A 21,317-nucleotide genomic window follows, 5' to 3' on the forward strand; every position below is an offset into this window, starting at 1 on the left:
AGGAGGGATAGGAAACGAGATGTGTACAAACATAAAAACAAAGAGCAGGAGTAGAATATTTTGGGAAAAGTATGTGTCTATATATGTGTGTGTGTATATATATGTATATGTATATGTGCATGTACATATCTACAACTATAGAGCAACATATCTAAACTTCATTGTGCTCTCCTTGGGGGTTGGGGGTGAGGGAAGGGAAAAAAAAAACAAAGTAAAAAAGTGCACAGCAGAGAACAAAAGAAAACTCACTAGAAAGCAAAGAATAGATGGACAATTTTCAATACAATGTGTATTACTCATCATACAGACTTTCTTGAAATGAAAATTTATTGTTACATATTTTGAATCCTCTCATGTTCTGCTATGTGTATTTTCTTTCTTACTTTGTATTTAAGTTCCACTGTTTAAGTTTATGATATATTTTTGTTTCTTTTCTCTATTCTGTATTTGTGTTTTGGTCCTAGACTTCAGAACAATTTTTTTTAAATCATCTAGGTCAAGAGTGAAGATCTATGTGCTTTAGTGAATCACAGCCTCAATTAGATAGCAGTGTGAGGCAACAGCTGCAAAGAGTAGAGGCTCCCTCTGACCACATTAAAAAAGAAATGGTACCTTGAAAGGAGAGTCCATATGATCTGCTCTGGTCAAGCCATATTTGATGTATTGCACTCAGGTCTGGGAAGCACATTTCAAGGCAAATCGTAGACTAAGTGGAATATATCCAGAAAGGGGCAACCAAGATGGTAAGAGAATCTATCATACAAGAAATGGGAAGGAACTAGGGATGTGTAGCCTACTGAGCAAAAGCCTTGGGAAGAGTATGGTACCTATCGTCAAAAAGGAAAAAAAAGTTTTTCATGTGGAATAAGGATTCAATTTATTTTATTTAGCCCTAAAAGAGAGAAGAAAAAGTAATGGATGAAAGCTAAAGACATAGTTTGGGCTTGGTATAAAGAAGGATTTACAACCAATTATTTAAAAGTTTAAGGGGTATCCTCTGTAGATAGTATATTCTTTGTCATTGGGAGTCTTCAAGCACAGGCTAGATGACATATGATGGGCATCTGTTGCAAAGGGAATTAATATTTGGTCTGGGTCAGGTTGGAAAAAACATATCTGAAGTTTCTTCTAGCTCTTCATTTCTCTAAAAAATACTGTCTAAGCCAAACTAATCTGGATCTAAAATAGTACAAGTGGAATAAAGAGAACAAATGTAAGGGCAACAACAGAAATTAAATCAGTAGGCAACTAGTTAGAGGAGACAAGGGGAAAGAGAGAGAAAAATCAAAATCAACTCAGGTTTTGAACCTGAATGATCAGGAAGTTGAAATTACCATCCACAAAAATAGAGAAGCTGGAAGGAAGGATGAGTTTTGTGAGGGGAACTGATGGATTCCATTTCACACCTGCTAAGTTTGAGATACCAATGGAATATCTAGGTGAAGATCATAGAGCTATTGTTAGAAGAGACCAACTAGTTGAATTCCCTTTTTGTTTTATAAAAAGGGGAACTAAGGTTCACAAAAGTCAAACTTAGTTCAGGTCATAGATTGTAAGGGTCAGAGGTAGAAATTGAAGTCCTCTGACTCTAGAACAAATTCTATTCCCAATTAACCACAAAGTCAATGTCCAGAAGTTAATTGAAAATAGTGAGCTAGAGGTCAAAGGCGAGAATGACTGGATATATAGATTTGATAGCTATTAACATAGAATTGGTCTATTGAAGCCATGGAAGTAAAAGTGCTAATACCAAAGGAAAGACTCTATAGAAAAAAGAAAAAGGGGGCCAAGGACAGAGCCATAGGGACAGCCACACTAGGGAGTAGAAGAAGAAACAGAAAAAGAGATCATGGAGATGAAGGAGTTGTCAAACAGGAAAAAGTAGCATCACAGAATCTGAGGGGAGAGGAGGCATTCAGAAGAAGGGAAGGGTCAAAAGTGGCAAAAACTTCAGAGAGGTCAAGGATGATGAGTCTGAGAAAACGCCATTGGATTTAACAATTCAAAAGTCACTTGACAGAAGCATTTTGCAGTATGTTGGGGACAAAAGTCATGCTGCGCTGTCCTTGTCTTATTAGTTATTATTAGTAGCAGTAAATGTTAGCTAGCCATAGTAGTAGTAGTAGTAGTAGTAGTAGTAGTAGTAGTAGTAGTAGTAGTAGTAGTAGTAGTAGGAGTAGGAGTAGTAGTAGCAGTAGTAGTAGCAGTAGTAGTAGCAGTAATGCTAGTATGAGTAGTAGAGGTCTAATCTTCACTGAATTGAATCGAATGATTATACTAAGGATTTGGTGACAAATAACATTCCCAGGACATAGTAGACAGAGAGATAAAACGACTTCAGAGTCAGAAAGACCTCATTTCAAATGCTATCCCTAACGCATACTAACTGTTTGACTCTGAGCAGGTTATTTAAACTCTTAGTGACCCCAGACAACTCTCTGAGGTTATAAAGACAGAAGGAAACAAACATTTTTAAGCACCCACTATGTGCCAGGTATTATACTAAGAACTTTCCAGATATGATCTCATTTGATTCTTGTAACAACTCTTTGAGATAAGTGTTATTATTAATCTCAATTTTTCAGCTGAAGAAACTGAAGCAAAGAGAGATTAAGTAATTTGCCCAGAGCAAATTTCTGAAGGCAGATTTGAACTCAGGTCTTCCTGACTCCAGGGCCCAGTGATCCATCCATTGACCCAGTTGGCTGTCTATAAGTTGCTAAGCAGGTGCCTGCCTACATTGATAAAGGAAGTTTTCTCATAAGAAGATCCCAGCATCAATGAATTCACAGATCTAGCCCCAGTGTGGCTGTTGTTATCCAGCTGTTTCAGTCATATTCAACTTATAACCATATATGGAGTTTTCTTGGTAAAAATAATGAAGTAGCTTGCCATTTCTTTCTCCAGTTCATTTTATAGATAAGAAAACTAAGTCAAACAGGGCTAAATGACTTGAAAAGGGTCATTCAGCTAGCAAGTATTTGAAGCCAGATTAGAACTCATGAAGGTAAGCCTTCTTGACTCCAAGTCCAGCACTCTATCCACTGCACCACTTAGCTGATCTTAACTTCAATATAAACCATTAGAAGATAAAGGGAGACATGTACTCTCTTCCTTTCCCATTATGATATTATGCAGTCTTCAGGAATCCTGTATAAAAAGGAAGCAAACCTCCAAAGACACATAGTCTAGCTGCAAATATTTCCCTGGGGACCCATTATCTTGAGAAAGTCTGCTTTCAAATTATCCATAGAAATTGTGTCTACAAATTGTAATGTATCTGGAGGAATGAAACATACAGTTAAAGAGTCAGATGTTTTAAAATAGGTAAATGTTTGTCCTAATGTGGAGGCTTCCTTTAGCCAGGGCTCAGGATCTTAGACTATCCAAACTGCTGAATGGATGCAATGAGTTCCTGTCAACCATTTCCCAGTTCTCATTAAGTTGGTACCCTGGGGATGTGCTTATGGACTATTAGTGTGTTAGTCACTCATCTAGTATTAGAATGCTCATGGAGAAAGCTCAGAGTATGTCAGATTCTTTCTAACAACCTTTCAGTGAAGGACCATATTCCATGAGAGGGTTGCAGACTCCCACCGGAAAATCCACAAAGACTCAATGAAGTTTACATATCAAAAAATTCCACTTATACCTAAAACTCCTTCCCTGTCTCTCAAAATTCCTCTTATGTGGTTTTCATAGTAATCTGAAAAGCAAATAAGGTTGCGTTAGTGTTAAGTTCGATTTGAAACAAGAGAGAGTATTTTCCCAAAGAAAGGACCAAAACCATGCTAGAGTCTCTCCACTGGTTGAGTTACCATTGTGTGAAATTAGGTACTATTCATATGTTAAAGAAGAGAATTTCTGAGACCAGGTACACCTGATGTTCAACTTTCTACAGCGTATTTCATATCTGTTGCTTTTGTACATTTCCTTCCATAGTAAGAGACTTGTTTAAACTCTTCTACCGCAAATTCTAAAGCAAAAGTCAAGGTAGTTATTAGCACCCAGCTCAGAAAGTTTGAAATGGAAAGGATGCAGATGAACACTCTATAATATCCTTGACTGAAGATCATGCAGCCTCTAATGATGAGGAACTAACTGCTTACTAAGGTAGTCTAGTTTACTATTTGATTGCATTGTTGACTAGGAATTTATTTCTTATATTAACATTGTAGAGGGTAACACCATTCTTCCAGTTACTCAGTCACCATCTAGAGTTAGTCCTGTATTCCTCACCATCTCTCACCACCACCACATCATATCCAAGCTGTTACTAAGAGCTATATATTTCATCTTTGCAACAGCTCTTAAATATGCCCCCTTGTCTCCTGTGATACCATCACCATGCTAGGGCAGGCTCTTATCACCTCATATCTGGATTATTACAGTATCCTGCTGGTGGGTCTAGTTGCATCAAGTCTCTTCTCACTCCAAACCATCCTCCATTCAGCCTCTAAAGTGACTTTCCTAAAGCACAGGTCTGGTGATGTCACCTCCCCTTCTCAATAAACTACAGTGGATTCCTATTATTTCCAGGACCAAATAAGAAACTCCATTGGGCATTCAAAGTCCTGCATAACCTTCACAGTCTTTTATAGCTCCCTCCTACCTTTCCAGTCTTCCTAAACTTCCTAAACTCCCCAAAATGTATTTTTTGATCCAGTGACATTGGCCTCCTGGCTGTTCCTTGAAGAAGACACTCCATCTCTCTGCTCTAAGCATTTTCTCTATTTGTTCTCCAGGTCTGAAATGGTTTTTTTCCTCTTCTGCTCACTGTAGATAGATAAATATAGCTATAAATAGATATATAGAGATATATATTTGTTTGCATATTGTCTCACTTACTACATTCTAAGATCCTTGCGATTAAGAACTATCTTTTGCCTCTTTATGTATATATAATGCTTGGCACAGTACATGTCATGTAATAGGCACTAAAATATGTTTGTTGATTGATCAGTAGATTTATTGATTGATTGATTAAGATCTGCTTCCCCAATAATGAATCAAAAGAATGAGGTGGCTGCTTTAAAAATGAACACAGTTTAGAGCATATTATTTTACAAAATGTGGTTCCCAGATCACAGAAGAAATAATTCAATTCAATTTTAAAACATTTGTTAAGCACCTACCATTTGCAAATCATTATCTGCTATATGTGTTGGTTATGATAACTTTTATGGAGATCATGGGAAATCAAATGTCTTTGTATCTTTATTTTAAACTTTCTGTTTACATGCCGTTTTCCTCCAATAGAATGTGACTTCCATAGGGACAAGGGGAACTTCACTTTTTATTATCCCCAGCTCTTATTACAGTGCCTGAGACATAGTATAATACTTAATAAACACTTGTTAAATTAATGAAATCTTATATGTCCAAATGCAAAGGACCCTAAGAAGATACGTATGGATAAATCAGTCCTCCTCCTTCCTCAAGTTGTTTCATGTAATATAGCAGAAGGAAAGAAGATGCTTGTGTAGATGTGTGTATGTGTGTGTCTGTATTTGTGTGCTGCTGAGACATATGTTCACACCATTCATTAGCCATACTTCCCTAAATAAGCACCTCTTCTGCAAATCACAGCAACTTGTTACGGAGATCCTTCTCACTCAAGAGCTCTTCTCAATGAACAAGCGAAGCTGATGGGTTTTCTCTTCAGGACAAGTTTCACTCTCTTCCAGTTTGATCACAGCTCTTTAGATGCTGAAAAAAGAAAATGACTCATTGAATGTCAAAAAATTTCTCATTAAATTGTGAACTTCAGGCATTACTTTTCCCTCAAAGGACTGTAATTTCTCACAACCTAACTACTTTTCCACGTGTCATCTCATTCCTGAACTGAACCTACTCCTAATTATCTTCTTATCATTTGGAACCTGGAAATCCCCCAGACAACACTTTTCTCTTTAGGGTCATTTCCATCTGAGCTGACTGTAGCTAATTGGCTAGTTTGATTTACCTTGTGGATTGGGTTACCCCTTCCCTCTAATTAGAATCTCATCATTCAGATTCATTATCTTATCATTAAGAAAACTATACTTAATCAGATGAACAGAGTGGCTAAGTTGAAAAACTTCATTATTTTCTTCTAATATTTTGCCTTTCTTCATTACAAGCCACCTCTTAGTGCTACTGTGACTAGTTCCCTAAAGAACTATGAATGTTCAAAATGGAGGAATTTTGTATTGTCTCTTTCTTCTCCTGATCATAATTCAAGCCAAGTTAACCAATATTCAGTAAATGCCTGTCTGCCCAGAACTGAGCTGAGAACTGTTAGGGAGAATACAATGGAAGAAAAAAATAAGAACTCTTTTCTTAAGTTGCCGGTCAGGTAATGAAGTTAATGTACTACTAATGTATGTGGAACATTTACAGAAGAAACATAAGTGGTGTGGTGGGGACATAAATCTTAGCATTCAAGGAAGAGCTGATCTTCTCCCATCATACTCCTTTTGATCATCCCCCTTCCCTTTCAATGAGATAGCATGGTACTGTGGGGAAAGTGCTGGATTCCAAGTCAGAGGTCTTGGTTTCAAAGCCAACCCATGCTATAGATATAACCAATAAATGATGACATAAATGATGAAATAAAATTGCTATGACCATTTTCAGCAAGTCACTTTACTTTTCTAGGTCTCAACTTCTCATCTATCAAATGACAAGGTTGAGCTAGGATCTTTAAAAAGCAGCAGCCTAGGGCAACTCACATAACATAGTCCTTTCCATGATTTTCCAAACAAAGAAATAAACTGGCAGAGAGGGTAAACATGAGCAAAAGGCATTCCATTCAATTGCTGGGGAGAGAGATAATAAAACACTACAGAACTCACAATGACTCTATCCAAAATAACACACAGGGACCAATTCAAGCCAACCAAAGAAGACATGTTCCCACAGATCCCCAAAAAGACTTTTTATATAGAGAGTGAAATGTTGGAATTCAGCTGTAATGCAACAGAAGTTGTTTTTTTTTTTTTTTTAAAGACTGAGAGCATTCAATTCTGCTTAAGTAAGAAAAACCTAAATGGGTAGAGTTCCAATGTTCTCCATCCATGGCCCAGCTTTTTAAAAACTACCACCTTCTATGGTAAATCCAATGTTGGAGATCAGTGAAACTGAGATTCAGACAGAAATAGTTTCAAAAGAACTTATTATGTCTTCCTGGAGCAGAAAATAGTGAGAATGGATAGAAGGACTCAACTTCTACCAAGAATGGAAGTCAGTAGTAACAGATCAGCAGAGCTCTGATGAGCAGTGTTGCTGACAAAAGAATGACAATCTACAGAGGACAAATGTGGAGAAGCAAACCCGAGTCTTCCCTCTTACTGGGTCCATGTGGAAGGGAGCAGGGCAAGTCATAAGAATGTATGGTTTTCCAAGCAATAGTATAACTGACTGGAAATCATTGAGCTCAAAGGTGAGTCATTTCTGAGTCTATTCTGTGTTTTAAAGCCTTGTGAGCCTAAATTCTAATAAGATAAATTAATGACTGTTACCACTGAGGTAACATCACATATGGAGGAGATTCTTGAACACAGAGGACAGAACTAGGGACAATAAATATAAATTGCAGAGAGGTAGATTTAGATAACATTTAAGGAAATATTTCCCAAATGATTAGATCTTTGAAAAAGTAGAATAAACTAACTTCCTCTGGAGGCAGTAGGTTCCCCTTCATTAGAAGTCTTTAAGTGAAGGCTGAATTCACCATGTTGTACAGATGATTCTTGTTGATTAACAAGTCAGACTAAATAGTCACTAAGATCCTTCCCAGCACCAACATTCACTGTTTCTTTAAGAGCAATAAGGATTTATACATTTATGAATCCTAGCACATGGAGTCCTATCAAATTAAATCCACTGAATTGTTTTATTACATATAATCTACAGCATTCATACACCTTTCTCTATCCAAACAGAAAAAGTAGGCCTCATTAAATTTACCTGGTCACCCCTGGACAAAGAAGCCTAAGCGGGTAGTCAAAAGCAGTGGACTTGAAGTCAGAATACATAGCTTCAAATGACAGCTCTGACACTTATTAGCTATAAGCCTATGCGCAGTCATTTAAATACTTTTATTTTTCTTCTTCATACGTTGGGGATAATTTATATTATATGGATATAGATGATGCGTGTTCTTGCACACACACACACACACACACATACACACACACACACACACATACACTTATATACTTTATATTCCATGGAATCACTGTGAGGAAAATGTTTTTAAACCATAAAATACCTTATAAATATGAGTTATATAGGAGGAAATGGAAAAATTGGAGATGTTCCAGAGAAGAGTATTTGAATTGGTTAGGAGGATGGAAATTAGGTCTTGGATTAAGTTTCTTTACCCTCAAACAGAAATGCTTTAAAAATCTAGAGAATTTTAGAATTTAATAGTACCTTGGAGAGGACTGAAAATTACCTTCAAGCATATGAAGGCTTATATTGAAGATGCCTATAAGCCATTTTCATTGTTCTAGAAATCGTGATTGAATTACTGAAAGTTTGCCTAAGCCCAAGAAAAAACAGCTTGATTATAATGGTTGCAGGGATAACACACTCCACACGTTTGCAAGGATGCAAGCAATATAAAAAAAGACCTTCTCAAACAATAATCTTAGACTCCTCTAGTAATAAATTCCTTGAGGAGAACAAGTAGCTCATGGAAACAAACATAGTACAATCAGAAAAGCACAATGATTAGGAATCAAGGAAGGGTAAATAGATGCAGCAGTAAAGGGGATGAGACTAGAAAAGGAAATATGAAGAAAGATGATAAGAAAAGAAAATATGGAAATATAATGAAAGTAGGCTTTACAATTCAGAAACTAAAGTGAATAGGTACAATAAGGAAAACTAATGGAATCCATAAAGACATTAAAAATGGCAAGGCAAGATGGTCAGAACATATTTCTCTCCATATTCTTCCTATGAAAAGACTTAATAAATGAAGGGTTTCTTCCCTCTATCTAAGACATAGTTGATAAGCCAAGAGGGTCCAGAAGAGCCCTTAGGCAGGGCCCCCATGATGTCTGAGCTTCAGAGTGCAGTAGATTTAAGATTTTGAGAAAGGAGAGAAGAGAGAAAAGCAGAGGAGAAGAGAGGACAGGAAAGGAAAGGAGAGGGGAGGACAGGAGAGGAGAGAACAGGAGAGGAAAGGAAACAAAGTCAAGTGTAAGTCATGTCATCATTTCTCTGATGGCATGGTCTTCTTTGGCAATGAAGGATGAACACAAGACAGTTATTTTTCATTCAAAAGATCCTAATAATGCAGCAAATTAAGTACATGCACATTTTGGAAGGTGATCCAGAGCTATCATGGGACAGGTTCATACTCAGCAAAGATGAGGAGCACCTCCCTTTGGAATGTCAGTATATGCCTAATGGTTCTTCTCTTAACAAGACTCAAGAGGACAAACTCTTGTCAGAACCATTACCCTTCTTTGAAAGCAAGCCAATAGATACATTTTATTTTTTCTCTTGGACTTCAAAAAAATAAGTGAGTCTTGCCACAGAGTTGACTTGCATTTTGTTAGATGAAAAGAGAGACCTTGTGCTCATATGGAACTAGAATGGCTGCTTTAGAGCAGGAATATATTGTAGGTGCATGTGCTCTACCATAGCTCTAAGTCAGGTCATAGTTGAGATTTAAGTCAAGAGCCCAATCATTTTTATAGAAACACAGTGTGTCAGTAAGCACCCCAACATACACAGGCAGGCATACTATCACAGGTTCTTAAATCTACATTTATAAAAGGAAAGGCAACTTTTGAAGGGTCAATAATCACTTTAACCAGTTCAAACAAATGCTTCCAGACATTCCCAAACGTACCAAGTTTTCCATTTATTCAATAAACAACCTTTTTATCTCTATCAAAATCAATAGACAGGGCTCTACTGCCTGAATCAGAGCAATATTGCTGTACAGTTTATATACATCTCTAGATTGAGAGACCCTTTACATCTGAACAGTTGAGGCTGGGGCGGGAGGGGGGGGGTCTGAACATATGGCCACTCAGAGTTTCAACCAGGTAATCACACGATCCTTCTCATAAGTGAACCGCCAAAGCAAAATACTAACCTCCCAGTATATATAATGAATACTTGGCTTGTGATTGTCTCAGAGTCAGCAGGCACAAAACCCATACAACAGCACAGCTGTGAACCCTCAAAGCTCAAAGGCTACTGAACCCTCAGGTGCTCACAATCTAGCCTGAGTCTAGAAAACAACTCAAACAAACAAATCCCACCCTGCTTGCTGCCACACACAGTCCCTGTTTACAAAAATATAAATTACCCAGATTAACAGAAGAGGAACTAAACTACTTAAGTAACCCTGGCTCAGAAAAAGAAATTGAACAAGCAATCAATTAATTCCCTAGGGAAAATCTCCATGGTCAGATGGATTTACAAGTGAATTCTATCAAACATTTAAAGAACAGTTAATTCCAATAATATATAGATTATTTGGGAAAAGTGGTGGAGTCCTACCAAGTTCTTTTTATGATACAAACATGATGCTGATATCTAAATGAGGAGGAGTCAAAACAGAGAAATAAAATGATATACCAATTTCCCTAATGAATATAGATGCAAAAAATTTAAATAAGATATTAGCAAAAAGATTACAGCAACTTATCACGAGAATAATACATTTTGATTAGACAGAATTTATACCAGGAATGCAGGGCTGGTTCATTATTAGGAAAACTATCAATATAATTGATCATATCAACAACAAGAGCAGTAGAAACCACATGATTATCTCAATAGGTGCAGAAAAAGTTTGAACAAAATATAATACCCATTCCTATTGAAAACGTTGGCGAGCATAGGAATAAATGGAGCCTTCCTTAAAATGATAAGTAGACTCTGCCTAAAATTATCAGCAAGCATTGTAAACAATGGGTATAAGGCAAATGCATTTCCAGTAAGATCAGGGATGAAACAAGGATGTCTATTATCACCACTGTTATTCAATATGGTACTAGAAATGTTAGCTTTAGCAATAAGAGAAGGAAAAGGAAATGAAGGAATTAGAATCACTCTTTGCAGACAATAAGATGATATACTTAGAGAATCAAGTAAAAAACTACTTGAAATAATAAACAACTTTAGCAAAGTTGAAGGTTATAAAATAAACCCACATAAATCATCTACATTTCTATATATTAGTAACAAAGCCCAACAGCAAGAGATAGAAAGAGATATCCCATTTAAAATTACTGTAGATACTATAAAATATTTGAGAGTCTATCTGCCAAAATAAACTCAGTGACTATATGAACATAATTACAAAACACTTTTCACACAAATAAAATCAGATCTAAATAATTGGAAAAACATCAGTTGCTCATGGGTAGGCCAAGCTAATATAATAAAAATGATAATTCTACCTAAATTAATTTACTTATTCAGTGCCATACCACTCAAACTACCAAAAATTATTTTGTAGAGCTAGAAAAAATTACATCAAAATTCATATGGAAGGGAAGGGGAGGGAAGGAGCCAGTACAACCCAAGTCAACTGAGCAGCTTTTGGCCATCCAAATTTACCTTCCTTTGGAGAGAAAAAGGAAGGGGAGGGGGAGACAGACAGGAGAGGAGGAGTTGAGTTACCCAACTAGCTAGATATTTTTGACAAGGAGAGAAAGATAGGGGGAAGAGAAAAGGAGATGAACCCATGAACAGTTATCTATGCTTTTATTCAGTACACATTCCTGAGTTCAACAAATACTTATTTCATGCCTAGGATATGTCCAGCATTGTGGGTGCTAGATGGTGAGAATGTAAAGAATAAATCAGGCCTGAAGGAGCTTTTGAAATAACATGGGAGTCACAATAGTCTCTGTTTTATTACATAAGCAGTCCCCGCCTTAGGGAAGAGAGAGACAGACATACAGAGACAGAAAGACAGACACAGAGAAAGACAGAGACAGAGAGAAAGAAACAGAGAGAAATCCCCTATCCTAACCTCGTTTTACAAATGAGGAAATGGAGACACAGAGTGGGTAAATGACTTTCCTGAAGTCCACCACCACATGGGTAGTAAGTTACCAACTGGTAAGGATTGGAATTCAGGTCTTGTGACTTCAAATGCAGGTTATATTTAAAACTACTTATGCATTTTCTATAGGAAAATACATTTGAGGTTTAAAATTTTTTATAGAAATAATTTAATGAGTGTAAGCTAGTTAGATTCTATAGAAATAATTTCATGAATATAAGCTATTTAGATTCCAAAAATAGCCTCAAAAATCTGTTAACAACTAGCAATGTAAATGAAATTTGTTCCTAGTATAAGTATATTAAACAACCTAACCGCAAAGTTTAGCAGTGGCTGAGGAAGTGCATACTAAATTAGAACAATGAGAAACACATCTTCATCATCATTGCATTGACTCTCTTTCCCAGATCCAAGCTGGTAGTAACTCTGTACCTGGTCATAGGCTTCAGAAGGACCATGAAGTAGAGAGTGATGGTGAGTTATAAAACTAAGTGTCCAGGAATTTGAAGATCGGGAGTTGTAAGTAGGCCTACTTTCTTTTGTAAATCCCTAAGGATGTTTCAAGGTCCTCGACTCATTCTCTATTTTAATTCATTTTTTATTCACTGGAGCACTAGGACCCCAAATACCATTCCCTTTATCTTTCCATCTTTGGTGAACTTTCACAGTTGTTCTCTGTGGTCTATAGTTTGAAGGCTACAGAAAGAGAGACAGACAGACAGAGAAAGACAGACAGAGAAACTCAAAGAGACAGAGACAGAATATATGTGATTATCTCCCTCTGCCATCCTTGTTTATCATTAAATTGAGCATCTATGTTAACACTGTTTTGGTATTTTATTTGATCTATAACTTTTTCCTTCAAAGTATTTCCATAGCAGTTATTCCTATTATGAGGGGAAAATTGTGAACAATATTGTGATCAATATGTGATCAAATCTACAGTCACTTACCCAAATAGTAATAACAACATTTCTACAGAACTTTAAGCTTTTCAAAATTCTTTCCATACATTATCTTATTTGATCTTCACAACAACAGTGCAGGTAAGTACTATAAATATTACTATCTTGAGGCTGATAGTTGAGGAGATTGAATCTGAGAGTGGCTAAGTGACCTGACTATGATCAGACCAGTAATTATGTGAGGCTGGATGTGATAAGACATCATTTTGCCCTACACAGAGTAATTTGTAAAGTACTTAGCGCATTGTCCGGAGCAAAGTAAACATTTAACAAATGCTTCTTTCCCTTCTTCATGAATCAGTTCCCTCTTTTTTGGAATTCTCCACTACTCACGAGGCCTTTTTCTATTTGGGGCAAAAAACTGTTTCCTTTTAGCTTTTTTTTTTTTAGCTTCCACCCATTTCTTCAAGTTCTGACCTCCAGAGCAAAGCAAAAGTATGCCTTTGAGGGCTTCATGTGACGGAACAGACCCTGGGTTTGGAGTCAAACTTCAGGGTTCATATCTTAGTTTCCTAGCTCTATAATATTTGATCGATATGACTTCAGGCCAATCATTTCCCTTTCCTGAGCCTCAGTTGCCACATTGTCAGAGGAAAAGGTTGAACTAGCTCTCTAAGGCTCTTTATATTTCTAAATCAGTGATTCTACTTACTTGAAGACCGTTATTCTGTTTCCCCTAAGTCTAGTCTTCAGGTCAGTTCCTTGAGTCTTTGGTCATAGGAGATGTTTTTTAGGATTCTCATCATGCAAATAACCCTCTTTCAGTCATTCTTTAGATTGTTCACATCTCTCTTAAGGAAGTTGTTGTTAAGTATTTAATTTGTGATGTTATACTTGTTGGCAATAAGAGACTGGTATATATTTGAGAGTGGTGTACTGAATGGTTTCATTACTGCCTCAAATGTGTCTTTCCTGTGTGACTCTGGAAAAGTCCCTTAACATCCCTGAATCTTATCATCCCCATCTGTAAAATGGGGATATTAATTGCTATAGTATCTACTTTGCAGGGGTCAGATGAGATGATGTAAAGCACTTTGCAAACCTTAAAGTTTTGTGTCTATAAAAACATAAAACCACCACTGAGATCAGAGTGGCTTGAGTACTTGCTCTCTCTCTTTCCTGGTAAGGAGCCCCTTTCAGATCTACATCCCTACTGCTGACCAGATTCAGTTCTGGAAGAGTCAACCCCCTAAAGAGAGTCAGACCCTTTTTCATGAACTGTGCCTCTTAATATCCCCAATATAGATCCCTGGAAGGACCACTTAAATTTTAGGTTTGGCTCACATGGAGTATTTCCCCAGAAAAGGAATAAAATGGTACTTAATAAACAATGTAGATCAGATGTTGGACAGCTATTTATTTCTGTCACCTAAATGGAACATTCAACGTTAAAGTTTCATCAGTTTACATTGACAAAAACTTCCACATTTATCGATGACATAACAGCTATTAAACACTATTGAGACACTGAGATTTAAAACATCAAAACATGAAGCATTTTAGAGGGCTGCTGAGTCAGCATTTCACCTTTGCTTTGACATTTTCTCAAGTGCTGGAAAGAAGAGAGGGAGAGGAGAGGGAGACAGGGAGAGGCAGAGAGAGAGAGAGAGAGAGAGAGAGAGAGAGAGGCAGAATGAGAACCAGTACTCTCTGACATGGGTTTATACAGCTTTGCAGTCCTTACCAAGGAGCCCAAAGCACCAAGTTCTTCTCACATGCTTTCCTAAATGCATTAATGTGTGCAGACTGAGAACACATTCTAGTCAGAGCAGACTGCAGGAAGTGGTGGTGGGAGGAAGAGAAAAAGGGAAATGGTTCTGCTTTTCTGTTTTTTATCCATATTACATGTAATCGTCGGCTACTGTCATTTCCAAGTAAATAACTGACCTGTCAGCTTACAGAAAGAAGAGAGGTTGATGGTCAAATCATTCTATTGTTTAACACTTTAACAGGGAAGGTTTGTCCATTCTGTCTTAGTTAATCATGAGACCATGACTGTAGACCTACACCTAATAACTGTTCAGAGGTTTTCATCATTAAACTAAATAGTGTATGTGGGACAAGACAGGATAAAGTGAATGATTAAGTTTTACATTGAGATTTATTTTAGAAGAGGAATATAAAGAAACACTTGCCTAAATTGACTAGATTTGTTAAAACAGCCTATTTTAAAGAATAAAAACCAGTTGAAAGAAAATCTCCTTCAGGTTCCAAAATAATTTAGTGTCAGGGAAGATAGTAAGGCTTAAGTGGAGTTGGACCAAAGATGGAGAGAAATTAGACCAAACTGAAGGGGCCCTCTGAAAACCTAATACTATAAAGAAAATCAGGTAAAGCTGATCACGGTAAGTCAATAAAACTCTGAATAACTCCCCAAAGGTCTTGTTTAGATAGTATAATAGCAAGAAAATTGAATAGGTGATGGAAAAGTTTTTTTTTTAACCTATAGAATATTTCACTCTTTTGGTCATATTACCTTGAGAAAGTAGTTCAAAACTGTAATAAATGAAAGTTGAATGAGTAACAAAACATTTGACTGATTAAAAGGGTCTGTCTGTAATGAGAAGATAATGAAACCTGCTTCTGAAGAGAGTCATGCTGCTTACAGAAGTTCACAGCTTCCCAAGAGGCAAAAGCCACCTTTCTTGAAGATACAAGAAAATTGCCAATGGGATATTGAGAAAGCAGTGACAAACTCTCCTAGATGGAGACCCTCAGATTTGAAAACACCATTCTAGAGGAGCCAAGATGGTGCAGGAGAAAGATACATATATGCTAGCTCTTACCCCACAGCCCATAAAATACCTGTAAAGAAGAACTCTCAACAAATTCTAGAGCAGCAGAAGCCACAGAACAATGGAGTGGAGGAGATTTCTAACCCAGAGAGACCAGAAAAACTGACAGGAAAGGTCTGTTGTGCACCGGATGTGGAAGAGAGCCCAGCCCTGCCTTGGCCACATGGCACCAAAAGGAGCAGATCCGAGCAGGCTTCACAGACAGAATCTCCAGCAGCAGCATGGATCCCTCAACCCACAGGTGCCAAAGGTCAGTGAGAGGGTCTTTTCAGCTTGCCAAGAGGGGAGTGGGGTGTCCCTATAACTCAGGCCCCCTCAGGAGGCAGCAGTAGAGCCAGCAGCGGACAGGGGTTCCCAAAACAGGCAGTAGCCCCTATGCATTGTTGAAGGTCTCCTAATAAACCCCCTGAGGAAACTAAGCCCTGCCCCAACCTGAGCAGCTGATCTTAATCTCACACTGAATAGCAGCCCTGCACCTGCCTAAAATCCCTGAGGCTTTGGAGTACCTCATCTGAATCTCAGCCCCCAGTGTTGACTTGGTGGAATTGGACGTGAGGTGGTTGTGGAGAAGAAACTCAGAAGTTAAGTAACTGGCTGGGAAAATGCTCAAAAAAGGGAAAAAAACATAAGGCCATAGAAGGTTACTTTCTTGGGGAACAGGTATCTTCTCCCATCATTTCAGATAAGGATGAATAAAGCATACTGTCAGAGGAAGTCAAGGCCTCTGCCTCCAAAGGGAACTTAAACTGTGCTCAGGCAATAGAAGACCTTAAAAAACAAGTTAGGAACTTACTAAAGGAGAACCAAAAAAAATGCTGAGGAAAATAACAGCTTTAAAAAGAGTCTAACTCAATTGGAAAAAGAGGTTCAAAAAGCCAATGAGGAGAAGGAGCTTGTAAAAAGCAGAACTAGCCAAATGGAGGAGAAGGTTCAAAAGCTCACTGAACAAAATAATTTGTAGAAAGAGAGAATTGATTTCAGGGAAGTAAATGACTTTGAGTTAAACCAAGGAGCTAGTAAACAAAACCAAAAATTTGAAAAAATAGAAGATAATGTGAAACATCTCATTGGAAAAACAACTGACCTGGAAAATAGATCCAAGAGAAATAATTTTAAAATTATGGGACTACCTGAAAGCCATGATCAAAAAAAAAAGAGCCTAGACATTATCTTCCATGAAATTATCAATGAAAACTGCCCTGATGTTATAGAATCAGAGGGCAAAATAAATATTGAAAGAATTCACCAATCACCTCCTGAAAGAGACCCAAACAGAGAAACTCCTAGGACTTTGTGGTCAGATTTCAGAGTTCCCAGATCAAGGAGAAAATACTGCAGGCAGCTAGAAAGAAACAATTTGAGTACTGTGGAAATACAATCAGGATAACACAGGATCTGGCAGCTTCAACATTAAGGGATCAAAGGGTTTGGAATGGAATATTTCAGAGGTCAAAGGAACTGGGATTAAAATCAAGAATCACCTACCCAGCAAATTTGAGTATACTTCAAGGGAAAAAATGGTCATTCAGTGATATAGGTGACTTTCAATCATTCATGTTGAGGAAAAGACCAGATCTGCATATAAAAATTTGACTTCCCAAGACAAGAATCAAGAGAAGCATGAAAAGGTAAACAGGAAAGAAAAATCATAAAAGACTCTCTAAAGCTGAGCTGTTTACATTACTACATAGAAAGAAAATATTTTTAACATTTGAATCTTTTCTCAGTATTTGGATAGATGGAGAAATTGTACATACACACACACACACACACACACACACACATACACATGTGTTATATGAGAAGAGATGATAACCACACGCAAAATAAAATAAAATAAAATAAAAATCAAGGGGTGAAGGAGAAAAATTCTGGGAAGAGAAAGGGAGTAATGGAATGGGGCCAGCTATAACTCACAAAAGACATAAGAAAAACCTTATTCAATGGAGGAGATAAAGGAGAAGAGGAGAGGAGAAAAATAAAGCTACTCTCTCCACATGTGACTGAAAGAGGAAATAATATGTTCACTAAATTTGATATGAAAATTTATATCACACCACAGGAAAGTAGGAGAGGAGGTGACAAGTGGAGTGAAAGGAATGTTAGAAGGAAGGGCAAATGGGAGAAGGGAGTCACTGGAAACAAACACTTTCAAGAAGGGACATGGTCAATTGTAGGGGAAAAAATAAGAAGGGATAGAGTAGGACAGAAGGCAATATAATTAGTATTACATAACATTATTATTATGGAAGTCTTTTGCAAAAGAAAACATATTTAGTCTGTATTGAATTGCTTCCCTTCTCGGTGGGGCTGGGGAGGGGGGGGAGGGAGAGAAGTTGGAATTCAAAGTATTAGAAACGAATGGTGGGAATAATTGGGATATAAGAACTACAGGGAATGGGGTACAGAAATTTATCTTGCCCTACAAGAAAAGAGAGAAGATGGGGATAAGGGAAGGGGTGGTGGTGATAGAAGGGAGGGTACATTGAGGGAAAGAAAAATCAGAATGCAAGATATTAGGAAGCAGGGGGAGGGGAGTGATGGGGAGAAAATTGGACATGTTACAAAGTGAGGTAAAAGCAATTAGTATTAAGACAAATGACTGAATCAATTACTGAGAATAAATCAACAGCATCTTTAGTTTGGAGAAAAGAATTTCTGTCTAAATTCCCTAGAGGAAGATAACCTCAGGCAAAATTTGGCATTGATGGAAGGTTTTAATGGTAAATTTGATTTTATGAATGCTATTTAATCAGGAACTAGAACATATATAGAAAGGCATGTAAGTCACTTAAAACTTGCCTTAAAAGAGGTTCCTTAGCCAAAGTGAAATTATAATCATATTTGAAACCTGGTTATCGGAACTTGCCATTTTTAGATGCTATGGGACTATTAAGTGACTGTTCTTCTGAGTCTAACTCTAGGTATGGGTATCAAGAAAGGTGATCTGAGCCTCCAATCCATGATGCCAGTAAGCTGGTGAGATGCTGGTATGAAGTGCATAAGGTGATCTCATGGGAAGGGTGGGAGAGCAGCTGTTCAGCCTGGGCTGAGGTAGGATTCTCCTGACTCAATTTCCCCACTGTCACCTGGCAGACTTTAAGCCTGACTGAATGCAAGTGGATAATCTAATCCTGTCTGGAACTGACATGAAGTTGGGGAGATATTGTATCCCTGCAGTGTCCCTACTCTTGATGACAATTTCCTGTAGTCAAAAAGTTCCTAAGCTTAATACCAGATTTATTCAATTATAGATTATTGGTAGGGGAACATCCAAGGTTAAGTCTAAAATTAAGCTGTTAGGCATGGGACTTTAGACCAACAACAATAAGTTAGGGCTCTTTAATTCTTCGAGACTGTGGAGATAATTAGGTCAAGACCTTGTGAAGTTAGCAACATAAATATTATTTATGTCTCAGTTGGTTAATGTTTAAAAAAATTCTTTTGTGGTCCATATTGTAAATGCTTTAAAAAAAAGTATCACCTGACCAAAAGTTTGAATTGCTTTATCTGTTATAAACTGTTAAAAATAAAAACTAAAAATTAAAAAAAAAAAAGAAAACATCATCCTAGATAGTCCAATCATCCAAAATATAGGGAAATCATGATTTCTAGTGAACTGGATTATACCTAATAAAGGAGCTTAAAATTAGCTGTGCTGTCAATCACTTTCTATTTGATTGAGAGCTCATTGAGAGCAGGGTCCAGAAATCTATTTTTCCTTAGACATAGTATGAATTATAACTATACCTTATCAAAATTAAAGAGCACATGGTGGGGAGAATTTTAAAAGAATCCATATGATTAAATCTGTAGTAAAGATCTATTTTTAAATAAATATAAATATATAGCAATTACATGAAAAGCCCCAATTTATTAGTTACTTTCTTTTACTTTTACTACACTGAAATTAAGAAATCAAATAAAGTAAACAATTCTTTATGCATTATAAAACAGAATGAAAGGATTTTATATGAAACTGTGGATTTTTATTATGTATAGCTTGATTTTTTTTAAAAGTACCTAATAAGTTAAATATGTAACCTCTAAATCTGTCTTGCTTGTCTGTGCTTTCTTCTGCTCTGCCTACTGTTCTCTCCTCAGTAGGGCAAAAAGGAAGGAGGAAACATGTGGTGGTTAGTTTTATTCCTAGTACTCCTTTCCCTCCCACCACACTACAACAAAAACAGATTTTCTTATTGCCCTTGTCCTCAAATGTAAGTCTCATTCTACAACTTAAATTTTTCACCTCTGTTAAGAAATGAGTAACAATTACTTCATAATCAATTTGTTGTTTCTGCTATTATTCACTCGTTTTAGTCATGTCTGTCACATTATTACCCTATTGGGGGTTTTCTTACCAAAGATACTGGTTTGCCATTTCCCATTCTCCAGTTAGTTTTATAAATGAAGAAACTGAGACAGAGTTAAGTGACTTGTACAGGGTGACACAAGTAGTAAGTATCTGAGGCCAGGTTTGAACTTAGAAAGAGGAATCTTCCTGATTTCAGATCTAGTGCTCTCTATCCACTGCACCACCTACCTGCCTGTCATAATAAATAGTCAGATCATTACATTTATCAGAATTCTTATGTTTTTCAAAGTTATTACACTTAATTGTTATTGTATAAGTTGTTCTCTGATTCTTCTTATTTCATTTTGCATCAATTCAAATAATTCTTCCTGGGATTCTCTACTGCAATAATAATCTATTGCACCTATATGCCATGATTCTTCATCAATTCCAAAAATTATTGGCACCCCTAAGTTTTCAGTTCTTTCCTATCACAAAAAAAAGGTGTTATCAATATTTTTGTGCATATGGGTTCTTCATTCTTTCTTTGATTTTTTTTTTTTTTTGATGGCCTTGAAGCAGTATGGTAGGGTCTTTTGGATCATAGTTCCAAATTGCTTTCCATAATGCAAGGTCAATTCACAACTTCCCCAACAGTATATTAATGTTCCTATTATACCATAGCTGTTCCAAGATTTGTCATTTTTCTTTTTTGTCATCTTTGCCAATCAGATGATTATGATATAGAACCTCAGATTTGCTTTAATTTACACATTTCTAATTTTCTGTAATTTGAAGCATTTTATATGGTTATTTATAGCTTGAATTTCTTTCTTTGAAAACTACCTGTTTATAATCCTTTGACAATTTATCAAATAGGTAATTTCAGTCAGCCAACAAGAATTATATTAAGCACTTACTATGTACCAGGAACTGTACTAAATGTTGATAACAAGAAAAACAAAAATCTTGTACCTATCATAAAGAAGCACACATTCCAAAGGGGAGAAAATGTTCAAACAATTGTGTACATATAAGATCCATAAATAGTAAATAAAGGTAATTTCAGAGAGAAAGTATCAGCGATGAAGAATACCAGAAAAAGAATTTAGAATGAGTATTTCATGAAACCAGAGAAACCAGTTGGCAGAGATGAGGTGGGAGAGCATTCCAGGCATTGGGGATAGTCAATGAAAAGGCACAGAGTAAAGAGATGGTGAGTCATAAGCAATAACCAT

The 21,317-nt window shown here is 36.8% G+C and overlaps 1 long non-coding RNA gene across 1 annotated transcript in view; it reads right to left on the minus strand.

The window, feature by feature from the left end:
• Positions 1-354: 354 nt before the first annotated feature.
• The window catches only part of LOC140524399 (uncharacterized), a 57,617-nt gene continuing 36,654 nt past the window's right edge, over positions 355-21,317 (minus strand). The window contains exon 3 of the long non-coding RNA XR_011973705.1: positions 355-5,709. This is a non-coding gene — a long non-coding RNA (uncharacterized lncRNA). The remainder of the gene's footprint in view (positions 5,710-21,317) is intronic.

This window comes from Notamacropus eugenii, chromosome 1, assembly GCF_028372415.1.
Source record: "Notamacropus eugenii isolate mMacEug1 chromosome 1, mMacEug1.pri_v2, whole genome shotgun sequence".
NCBI classification, from domain to species: domain Eukaryota; kingdom Metazoa; phylum Chordata; class Mammalia; order Diprotodontia; family Macropodidae; genus Notamacropus; species Notamacropus eugenii.